Source organism: Elephantulus edwardii, unplaced genomic scaffold (assembly GCF_000299155.1).
Source record: "Elephantulus edwardii isolate Elephantulus edwardi_28Jun2011 unplaced genomic scaffold, EleEdw1.0 scaffold00029, whole genome shotgun sequence".
NCBI classification, from domain to species: Eukaryota; Metazoa; Chordata; class Mammalia; order Macroscelidea; family Macroscelididae; genus Elephantulus; species Elephantulus edwardii.
Genome location: NW_006399779.1, coordinates 22798354 through 22811201, shown reverse-complemented (window position 1 = coordinate 22811201; position 12848 = coordinate 22798354). Strand labels below are relative to the sequence as shown.

General features: G+C 37.7%; 1 pseudogene; it reads right to left on the bottom strand.

Moving 5' to 3' along the window:
* Positions 1–4679: 4679 nt before the first annotated feature.
* Positions 4680–5454, bottom strand: LOC102851903 (annotated as a pseudogene).
* Between the last annotated feature and the right edge of the window lie 7394 nt (positions 5455–12848).

Sequence of the window (12848 nt, the reverse complement as noted above, 5' to 3'; positions counted from 1 at the left end):
ACAGATTCATTCTGGAAAGGGTTAAATCGGGCTGCTTCTTGGAGGCAAGGATTCTGGGGCTTCGTCTGACATACTTTGGACATGTTGTAAGGAGGGAGAGGTCGTTGGAGAGGGACATCATGCTTGGGAGGGTGGAGGACAGGCGCAGGAGGGGAAGGCCCTGTGGGAGTTGGATTGATTCGGTGACTGGGGCAATTGGGATGAGTGTGTGGAAGGCAATGAGATTGGCACAGGACAGAGCAGAGTTTAGAGCTGTTGTACTTAGGGTCACTATGAGCCGCAGGCGACTCGATGGCACATAACAACAACAACAACAACAATTATATTGCTATTTTAACAATAATGGACTTAATTTAATCTCATATTAGCTGCTGAATGCTGCAGTAAGATATTTTTCCAATAATTATGGCATTAATATTGAAGTCGGATAAAACAGAACTCTTGATATGTTAAGTCGCAGGAGAGGAAATAATTTCTGAGTTCCTACAATGTTATTGTTGTTGTTGCTATTATGTGCAGTTAAGTCACCTGCAACTCAAAATGACCCTATGTACAATAGCTCTGAAGCCTGCCCTGCCTTGAGCCAGTCTCATTGACTCTGATAGACCTACCCTCATTGTCTTAGTTACTGTATCAGTCCTTGTCCTCTGGGGTCTTCCTCTCCTGCACTGTCCTTCCACCCTCTCTAGCATGATGTCCTTCACCAAGAATTGGTCCCTCCTGACCATATGCCCAATGTATGTAATATGGAGCTTCAAAATCCTAGTCTCCACAGAGAACCTTGGTTTCACCCTCTCCAAGACAGACCTATTTGTTTTCTTGGTGGTCTATGGTATGATCAAGACTCTTCTCCAGCACCACAACTCAAAGGCATCAATAATAATTCTATCCTCCTTAGTAATTATCTAGCTTTTTGATGCATAGCAAGTAACTTTAAAGACCATGGCATGGATCAGGTACACCTTAGTATCTAGACTGTTATCATTGCTCAGTATTCTAGAAAGGTCCCTGACAGCAGATTTACCTAATGCAATTCATCTTTTGATTTCCCAACTGCTAGTCTCAAAACTATTGACTGAAGAGTGGAGTAAACTGTAACTGTTAGCAACCTCAATCTCTTCTCCATCCATCATCGGCCCAGTGGTGAGAATCTTTGTCTTCTTGTGGTTGAGCTTCAATCCATATTGAAGACTCCCTCCCTGACCTTCTGCAGCAAGTGCTTCAGGTCCTCCAAGAATTTTTCATTTCCACTAGTGCTGGGAGTTTTCATAAAGTGGAAACTAATAATATAATAGAAATAAAATAGAATTATTAAACATGTACATTGTTGTTGTTTGCAATGGAGTTGGAATGAACTCATAACTCACTCTCCAGGGAGTTCAGAGGGAGTTAATCGCACAGGAGGAAATTGCCCGCAACACATCTAGTGGATTCAAACCAAATGCCTGTAGTGTAACTTCTTACCTCCAGGCCACCAAATGGAATTCAAGCACTAGTTTTTCTGACTTCAAAGCTAGTGTTCACTTTGTCACATTCTGAGTCCTGTAGACTCACAATCAAGCAAGCACACAATCTGAACTAGAACCTGGAACTCTTAACTCTCTTCCAGATCTAATCAATAAAGTGTTTTGATATAAAATAACTCTACTTATATTGTTGTTGTTATGTGCCATTGAACCACTTATGACTACTTGTGATGCTATGCACGACAGCTCTGAATCTTGCTCTATCCTGAGCCCGTCTTACTGTCTCTAACACATCTATAACCATTACCCCAGCTCTGTGTCAACATCTCATCCAAGTTCTTCCTTTTCTACACTGTCCCTTTTTCAAGCAGGATATTCTTTTCCAATGACTGGTACCTTTTGACAGCATGACCGAAGTACATGAGATGGAACTTCAAGACACTTGCCTCTAGGGGGAGACTTGATTTCACCCTCTCTAGCACAGATCTGTTTGTTCTCTTGTCAGTACATGATATGTTCAGTACTCTTTCCCCAGCACCACAACTCAAAGGCATCAATTCTTATTTCATCCACAGTCACTGTCCAGCTCTCTAATGCATAGTAAGTAATTGCAAATACCATGCCCTGGATCAGGTGCAGCTTAATCGTCAGATAGACATCATTGTTTTCAGCACTTTAGAGAGGCTCTTGACAGTAGATTTACCCAATGCAATTCATCTTCTGATTTCCTGACTGTTGGTGCCAAAGGTATTGGTTGTAGAATCAAACAATCTGAAATTGTTAACTATCTCAATCTCTTCTCCATCTATCATGATGCTGCCGAGTGGTCCAGTTTTAAGAATCTTTGTTTTCTTGATGTTTAACTTCAATCCATATTGAAGGCTGCACTCTTTCACTTTCTACAGCAAACATTTCAGGTCTTTCTCAGTTTCAGCAAGTTGGGTTGTGTCATATGAATAACGCAGGTTGTTAATGACCAATCCCAACACCACACTCCTCTTCATAAAGCCCAGCCTCCCAAATGGTCTGTTCTCCATATAGATGGAAAACATATGGAAACAGGATTCCTTCCTGACACACTCCTTTTCTTTTGAACTATGCTGTGTTTTGTTGTTTTTGTTGATGAGCACCTTTGAGTGGGAACTGGCCTATAACTGACCTTGCAGCATTTTCTGCAGCAGTAAATCCCATGAAAGTGGATTGTCCATTTTTCTCCCATGGAAGATCTGGTGGATTAAAACCACTGTTTTCAGCATTGTAGCACAGGTGCTTACCAACAGGTTTTTAGAGCTCCTATAGAATTAGACATGCTCTTTTTCGTCAGTTCATATATTAGCTAATAGCTTGATAAGTTAATGTTTGTTGGTGTTATGTGCTGTCAAGTCATCTACAGCCCTATGTAGAATAGCTCTGCCCTATCCTGAACTTGTCTTACTGACTCTGACATATCTATTCCATTACCCCAGTCAATCCATCTCATTTAAGGTCTTTCACTCTGGACTGATCCTCCACTCTTCCAAGCGTGATGTCCTTCTCCAAGGACTGGTTCCTCTTACCCATAGTATGTGAGATAGAGCTTCAAAATCATTGCCTCCAAGAAGCAGCTTGGTTCCACCCTTTCTAGAACAGACCTGTTTGTTTTCCTGGCAGTCCATGGTATCCTCAAGACTCCTCTCCAGCACCACAACTCAAAGGCTTCGGTTCTTCTTTTGTTATCCTTGGTCATTGTCCAGCTCTTTGATACATAGCAAGTAATTATGAAGATCATGGCCTGGATCAGGTGCACCTTAGTGACATTTTAAGTAAAAATTTAATGCTTAATTTTACTTATCTAGGGACTTCTGATGGCCTATACAGTTTTTGTTCTTATCAAGTTTCTATCGCGTGTGTTTTGTGTTTGTGTGTGCACATAATCACGTATACACATGCACACGCACACCTTCTCTCTAATTGGGTTAGATATGGGGAAAGCTTTTCTGTTTGGTATGCTGAAAGTACTAGTTTCAATAGATACTAAGGAATTAGTTCGTGATTATGTCTCTCTTACATCCTGGAACTGAGAACATTTTAAAATCCGAGTTTCTAGAATGGTTTCTGCAATGTCTCTTTGTGTAAAAGGTTACTCATTCCCACCTTTAAACTTGCTGAGTAATTTACCTCTATAATACCCTTGATTCAGAGTTCCACAGATTAATTTTACATTATGTAAAGATCGCTTTCCTTTGATCTAAATGCTGTCATAGTCATGTATTATGGGACAAGGTTAATCGGATCACACCATTAGTTTTTTTATATTATTCTCATTATTTCATATATCTTTATCTCATATCCTCTTATTATTCTCCTTTTCAGAGTCTTTTAAATCATATGCCACATGCATAATATATTTTAAAATACATCCTTTGCAAAAGTTAAATTGCTTCGAATATAGAAATTGACATAAACACTATTAATAATAGCTTCTCTATGCTATAAAAAATGTCTACCTCTAAGATAGACATGTACACAATAAAAAGAGCTAAAAGTCACAGCATTTTACTTAAAAATGAGTTTAGAAGGTTCTATTTCTGGGAATAGATTCAAAGAATGCTTTAGAATTTGGAAGCTGGTGTATCTATGGTACCACCAAGGAAGTTTTGGTGGCCTAATGGGTAAGAAGCTACACTGCCAACCTAAAGACAGAGGTTTGAATCCACCAGCTTTTCTATTGGAGAAAGATGGACAATCTCTTCCTTTGTGATTGACAGCCTCTGGAAACCTCCTGGAGGGTCAGCTATGAGTTGCTTTCAACTTGATGTCAGGGAACACCACAAAAAAAATGGTATCCATCATTAGTAATGCTAACAGTTGATTCTTTTTTTTTTTTTTTTTTTTTTTTTATTCTTTTTTTCAATTCTAAAGAGCTTTAATAAATAACAGCCCACTGTTTCCAAGAGACTACCAAAAAGGAGTCCCATGGTTCTGGTGAAAATTTACAAAAAGAGGAAGGGGAATGAAGGTTAATAACCATTATTTTGAAGCTGAAACACTGCTTCTTCAACAATTCAGAATGTCACTTAATGATACAGATAGGTATGAGAAAAATGGAAGTCCATACTTGCCTTTTATATGCAACACTGGAATGCCAATTGCCCTACTTAGGAATGACTTGCTAAAACACTGAAAAAGTGAAAGACTTCATCCTTGTCATAGACTACCACTTCTGTGGAAGATTCAGCGCACATGACTGGGTGGTAAATTTCTTCTCCTCTGTCCCTGTCTGTTTTCATGCATCTCCATGAGTAGACTGCATCTTCTTATGGCCCCATCTTTCTTCTTGTTTTCTGGGATTTTGTACCTTAGAATCTCTTCTTTATTGATGGAACAATTCATCACAAACATTGATCTATTCTGAGTTTTATATGCCTCATGCCTTTGGCAGTCACGGCGCAGTGTGGTCATGCAGGGTAGACAATTCAAGACAGCACCACTATTAGGTACAGGCTGTTGTTGATCAGACCACTGTAGTCCAAATCCATGATAGCCTCTTCTCTGTGCATCAGCCCAAGCCTGATCCTTGTTATCCTTTTCAGGATCATAAAGTAAGTAATCATTTGTTGGAACCAGGTGTCGCTTCTTGTTTTCTTGGTCACCTGTGCTGCTTTGTCTTTATCCTCAGAATCAGAATCAAAATAGACATCATCATAGTATTTTGTCAGAGCTACTCCAATTTTCCCATTTCCTGAGGATGATCCTGTTTCCAGAGAGGATAACTTGTCCTTCATTGTCTTTATGGTGGAATTTAATTCTGCTTCCATTTCCTTTTCAAATTCATCTTCACTAGGTGATTCACTTTCTCCAGTGAGACATTCTCTAATGAGTTTTTGGTTTTGGTCAGGGGTTCCATGTAAAAGCACATCCACTTAATCTTCAGAGCTGCTTAGAGCCGGCTCCTGTTGCTGGGCTGTTCAACAGCGTGGGCGCCATAGTCTTCTGGTAACCGGCTCATGGCAGCCTGCACCTGCCGACAGAGTTGGCCTGGAGACGGCTCTGTATCTGTCTACCACTCAGGTCCTTTCCTAAAGAGTCCTCCTAATAGCTGATTCTTAAGTGCTGGTGAAGACTAGGATACGTGTAAATAGAGATGGCTAGCAATCTAATGCTTTCAAACAATTTCATAGAAAAGGCAAGGTAACTTTCAAGAGAATTAGGTTTGATAGGGATGTTATGAAAAAAAAAAAAGAGGAGAGCATGCTAACTCTTGAACTGTTTGAAATTTTGTAAATTAATGCAGTACTTTGAGTATGGGGCTGGAATCCAGGTTGGGAAGTTGTCCAGAGCAGCTGGATACTATGAAGGTTTGTTTTCTGGTTCTGGTGAGAATTAGGGTGGAATGTTTACCTGTAATTTTATGTGAGCTGATTTTATTTGGCCTCCTATTTAAAAAGGCTTTGGGGCCCTAGGCCCTGTGGTCCTCAGACCTGGTTTTAATTGTTTTTGATCAAACATTCTTTTAGGTAGTATATCACTGGTCTGTCCATTTGCTATACAGAGGTAAGTCATGGTTGCGGTGATGCTAAACACTTTGATATTGGTGTGTCAAATGCAATAATAGTTACCCATGCTGGACAGTGTTTTGTGGAGCTCCTCCATTAAAACAAGATTGGAAGCAGGAGTGACATCCACTTCCAAAATAGCTTGGCCCTGGAAACTCTACGAATGTAATACAAGTGCTTAGGTCTTTTGTTCATAGAGTTGCTATGAGTTGTCTATGACTTGATGATGCGTAACAACAATAACAACAGTTGTTTATTTATTGATATGCCTAAAAGAACTACAAAGTATATATCTTAATCCATATATCTTGTGTCTCAATCTCTTCCTCCCTTCCCCTAATCCTGCCTCTCACTCTCAAAATGTGCTCCTCAAGAATATGTTGAGAACCTACTATAACCCTGGAGAATATTAGTTTTTGATACTACATAATACAGTAGCCATACTTTCTCTATCTAGTGAACATAAAATGGCAATAATACCATTATCTATCAACCTAGTCAAAAGAGGGAAAAAAAGCAGAACTTACATTAAGCTTAGTACAGTGCTTCAGAAAGATCGTTGCTGTCGTATTTTATTTTTTAGTACCTTGAGCCATATCCTTGACTCATTCCAACATGTTGCCTGAGATAAGAATGAGGCTTGCAGATTTTTAGGTCCCAAACCCATAGGGAGGCAGAGGGATTTTCTTATTTGTAATCTTCTGACATTTCTCCAACTTGCTCTGAATTGTCAGAGATTTCCTACAGTGACACTGAGATGATATCTGGGTTTCATCTTTCTGATCCTGAATTATTCTGATTCAGAGACTTTATCTTAATCCATTTCTCAATTCAATCTAAAAGACCATTCTTTTTACTAAAAAGAGTGAAAATAAAATTTAGTTTAAAATCTCTGTTGTGTCTTCTTTTAAACAAACTTTAAAATGTTAACAGAAATTTTGCAAAAATAGTTTAAAGAACATTTTTCTTTAATTTATTGATGTAGAAAATTTGCTCACATGATGTCCCAAACACCATGAATTCTTCAGTATACAACCATACAAAAATGACATTTTTATATAAGCTTACTGCAATGATAAAAACCAAGAAATTAAGAAGGATATATTCATGTAGTTATATCTCAGACTCAAAGGGGAGAAAAAGCCCTCACCCCTGGGCCAATAGAAAACATCGTGATTGATGAAAAAAGCACTGAAGTTGCTAATGATTTAATCTTGCATAGATTAACAATCACCACCCTTGGTATTAGCAGTCAGGAGATTAGGAGATGTATTGCATTGGTCAAGTCCACTGTCAGAACTCTTCAAAATACTGAAGAGCAATGATGCCAGCTTGAAGACTAAGGTGCACTCCATTCAGGGTATGATCTTTTCAATCACCTTCTATGCATCTGAGAGTTGAACAGTAAATAAGAATGTCAGAGAATTGATGGCTGTGAGTTGTGGTTGGAGAAGAGTACTACATATTCCATGGACTGCCAAAAGAACAGATATATCTTGGAGAAAAGTGCAGTCAAGATTGTTTTGTTGGAGGTAAAGATGATCAAGCTTCACATCTTATAATTTAGACATGTGGCAAGAGGCTATTCTTTGGAAAGGGATTTCATGCTTAGAAAGAGGGAAAGTCAGCGAAGGATAGGAAGATTCCCAATGACTGCAGCAATGGGCTCAAGTGTGTCAGAGATGGTGAGGATGATGCAGGATAGGACAGGATTCAGATCTCTTGTTCATAAGGTGACTATGAGTCATACTTAACTCAATGGCACCTAACAACAACAGCATGAGTCGCACTCAACACCACCTAACAATAATAACAAATCTCTTGTCTCCCCACCTTGTCTCATACAATCAGTCTTTCACAGAGTAATAATTACTCAAAGATCTATATTATATTATGTCTCTCATTTCTTTGATTAAAATTCTCTGATGACTTCATGCTGCCCTTGGAACATAATCCAAATTCGTTACCCTGGTCAATTTATAACAGCTGGTCTTGCCTACCTCTCTGATTTAGTTTCACTTGTTTATATCTTTGCTCATCATCCTCCCCCTATTCATCGTCTTAAACTCTTTCTAAAATACTTCCAGTGAACTGTTTTTCTAAACCTTGTATTTACAGAGGAGAATGATTTTAACTCTCTGCCCCTATGTTTTCAATGTGATTTGTTACTGTTCTATAGAGTCTAGGTCAAATGAAACTCATAGAAAAGGCCTGCCTTTCCAGGATAATAAAATAGGTACTCCTGCTCTGTTGTGACATATTGCAATTGTTTCTGTAGTTATTCTGTACCCATGAGCTGACAAAGTACCCAGTACAAAGCAAATGCACAATATGCATTTGTTGACTTTCTCCTCAAATTTTATTTGTTCCTATTATACTGTCTAAAGTAGATGAGTTATTCTTGTTTTATTTTTATAAATGTAAAAGTAAATATAAGCATTGGACTGGTGTGCTGACAACATGAGTCATTCTGAGCTTGACAGCATGTGACAACAATAACAACAAAAATAGCCTTCAATATACGTGGATTATAGCTCAACATCAAGAAACAGAAATCCTCACCACTGGACCAATAGGTAGTAATGTGATAGAAGGAGAAAAGACTGGAGTTGTCAAGGATTTGATTTTTGTTGGTCTACAATCAATACTCATGATGATAGCATTCAGTAAATGAAAAGATGTGTTGTATTGGGAAAATCTGCTGTCAAGGACCATACCAAAGAGCTAAGGAGAGATGATGTCAGTTTAAAGAATAAGACATACCTGATCTAAGGAATAATATTTTCAATAGCTTCCTGCATGTGAAAGTTAGACAATGAATAAGGGTGACAGAAGAGACAATGTTTATGAATTGTGACCCTAGAAAAGAGAACTGATATCCATGGGCTACCAAAAGAGGAAACACATTTGTTTAGGAGGAAGTATAATAAAGTTGTCTTTAACGGCAAGGATGGTAAAAGTTGGTCTCACATACCTTGGGTATGTTATCAGGATGGGCCCATCTTTGGAAAAAAGAAATCATGCTTGGAAAGAAAAAGAAAAGATCTGCAGAAGTAAAGAAGACCCTAACAAAATGGATTGAAAGGGACTATAACATCTGGGCTGTTGCTATGTTCTTGAGATGGTGAATAATGCTGCTATGAACATTGGTGTACAAGTCTCCATTAGTGCCTCAGTTCTCATTTTATCAGGGTATATTCCAAGTAGTGGAATAGCTGAGTCATATGGAGTTTTTATGTTCACCTTTTTGAGCAAGTGCCAAACTGCCTTCCAGAATGCTTGTACCATTTTATAATCCCACCAACAATATATAATCTTGCCACATCCTCTCTAACATTTGTAACTTGCTACCCTCTTAAACTTTGCCGCTGTTACTGGAGTGAGATGATAACCTCTTTGTAGTTTTGATTGACATCTCTCTTATTGCCAGTGATTTTGAGCATTTCTTCATGTGTCTGTTTGCCATTCACAGATTGGAATACCATACAGCATACAAGAGCAAAGATTTTATAATTTATTACCTAACTTGGGAGGGAGTGGAGAGCATTATGCAGAGTGAACTATCTGTCCCACAAAGATAAATATTAGACAAAAATCAATACTGTAGAATGAGTATAAGGATCTAAAGAGGGGGAGGGGAGGGTGGAAGCAGAAGGATGAGGATGTGTGGGGTAGAGTAATTTGGAGTTGTATAAGTTGATGGGTGGGGGGGTGAGGGAAATTGGAAGAATCTGTTCAGGAAAACAATGTATTCAAATTTTCTAAGTAAACTACTAGTATAATATTTTTTAAAAGATAAAGAATAAAAATCAAAGTGACTATGAGTTAGAGCATATCAGAAACGGTGAATATGGAGAGGGATAGAGAAGGACCAGACCTAATGCTCATGGGGTCACTATGAGTCGCAATTGACTTGGAAGTACCTAACAACAGCTGCATACATGTGGGTACAATCCCATCTAGGAATAGGGTTTTGTTTATCATGTTAATTAAATTGTAATAGTTTTGAGACACAGAAAGAACAACTTGGGCACAGAGAATCAAATAATAAGCAACAGAAAGTATGATATACAGCACATGAAACCTATCAAGGAAGTGAAGAACTGATGCTAGAGTCAAAGGCTTTCCCTAAAAGCTAACACAGAAAGTCCGCTCCGACATCTGGCAACCTGAGTTCATGCTGCTGGGTGCCTAAATTGTGAGAAAATGACCCTCTGTTTGTTAAAATCACCCACTGGTGATATTGGTGTTATAGCAACACTAAGAAACTAAGACATCAGAAACCTGGTCGTGAGCAAAGATAGAAAGTCTCCTTCGAGACAATACCCCAAACTTAGACTTCCAGCCTCCTAAACAGAAAGAAAATAAATTTATGTTTGTAAAAGCCATCCACTTGTGTGATTTATGCTGTAGCAACACTAAGAAACTAAGACCGTGTGGTCAAAGAGATTGGAGTAAATGTGTAATAATATTAGGAGGGAAATAAAAAAACCCTCCGCAACTAAAAATTCACTGTGTACTTTAAGGAAGGTATTGAAAATGTCAAAGGAAATACTAAATTTTTTGCTTTAACAAGTTTCATTTGGTTTGATCATCAATAAAATCGTAACTCAAAGTCTACTTGACAACAACTAACAACAACAAGATTATGCTTTCATAGAAGCTAGATAGCTTGTGGAGCTATTACCAAACAATTTAACAACTGAGAATATTTTCTCTTTTCCTCCAACTTTAACTAATTACAAACAGGATACAGTGTCCTTCATCTCTTGAGTCAAAATGCACGCAGGGAGATGGGTGATCTACATAGAAGATCAGCTAGAAAACGTGTGCCCGTTTCCCTCTGCCAACAGAATTTAAGATCATCTGAGAAACAAGAACGCCCGTAATCACATCCAACCAGACTTCGATCAAAGCTCAGACATCTGAAAAAGGCTTTTGGTCTGATGCCTTTAGAAAACATTTCTTTTTATTCACTGCATTTGTCTTGAAGGATAAACTTTCCATTTTTCTTGAAAGTCTCTCCCCTTGTGTGCACATGTGGTTTTTAATCTTTTTTCTCTCACCAGGGCAAAGATTAAAGCTCTCTGTAATTAATGACTTGAGAAATAATTTAGTCTATTTTAAAGAGAGAGACCCAGACAGCAAAAAGATCCAACTATACATCTTCTTTAATTGAAGAGAAACAGTAATATTCTGCAAGAATTTCTAATACACCTATACACTTCCAATTGACCCATTTAATAGATGTTACAGTTTAACAAAATTGTATACTGACATTTTGATAGATTCATGTCCACTGGCTAAAGTGTCATGGTATATAAAGATGTCTTTAATTAATTTTGAATGTTTAAGGTTTAAGGTAAGTTTATTTAGTATCAGACACTCACTTAGAAGACTCTTCCAATTTAGACCAAACCATGTTGACATAAATAAATTGTTGTGTGGTGTGTTTGAATAGATTGCAACTCATAGCAAAATACAGTGGAACACTGGTTCTTTGCTGCTCTCATGATCATGGTTATATTGAAACATTTTCATGACCATTGTATCAACTCATATTGTTGAAAGTCTTCCACCTTTTCACTGACCTTCTACTTTTACTAAGTATGATGCCTTTCTCCCAGAACTGGTCTCTTCAGAACATATGACCAAAGTATCGGAGACAAAGTTGTCACCATCTTTGATTTCAAGAAGCATTCTGGTTGTACTTCCAAAACAAATGTATTTATTCTGAAAATTCCTCATAGATCTAATATTCTTCCCCAATACCATAATTCAAATATATTAATTTTACCGTTTCCTACTTACTGTTTGGCTTTCATATACATATAGGGTAATTGAAAAACACCATGGTTAGGTCAGACATAGTTTAGTTCTCAAAGTGATATCTTGGTTTTTAAATATATATGTATTTTACACTGAATATAAAGGTGATTGTTGTTGTTAAGTGCCATCAAATCATAGACCTGAACTTTCATCATCTCTCTAAGTTCATAGAGTTTCCTGAGGCAAGCTATTTTGGAAGTGGATGCCACTCCTGCTTCCAAGCCTGTTTTAATCTGGGAGCTCCACTAAACAGTATCCACCATGGGTAATCATTATCACATTTGACACATCAGTGTAAAAGTGTTTAGCATCATAGCACCCAGGTATTTATTTATTTATTACCATGGATTTATTACTAAACTGTACAGTATATTGAAAAGTAGAAACAATGTAATTGCTCAACCATGGCAAATATTAAGAATAAAGCAGTTTTGTTCTGGAGCAGTTTTGTTCTGTAGATTAGTATAAAATCACTAAAGTGAAAGTGTGGGCCCATAATTTGTGAATATTTGATTCCTCACAATGAAAATAGCTAAAGGAAGAACAACTATGAGATACCATCTCACCCCACTAAGAATAGCACAATTCAGCAGAGCAGCAAACAACAAATGCTGGTGAGGTTGTGGAGAAACTGAAACCCTATTCACTATTGGTGGGAGTGTAAAATGGTGCAACTACTATAGAAAGCAGTATGGTGATTTTTTAAAAAGTTGGAAATAGAAACACCATTTAATTCAGTAATTCCACTACCAGGAATATGTCCTAAAGAAAACAGAACTACAACTCAAGCAGATATATGCACACCTATGCTTATTGCAACTTCGTTCACAATAGCAAAGAATTGCAAACAACCCAAGTGCCCATCAACAAACGAACAGATGGAGAATCTGTGGTATATTCACACAATGGTATATTATGCAGCACTCAAAAAGTAAAGAACTCATGAATTATTATACAAAATCGTGACCAAGGAGGACATTATGCTGAGTGAAATATCTCAGTCACAAAAAGACAAATA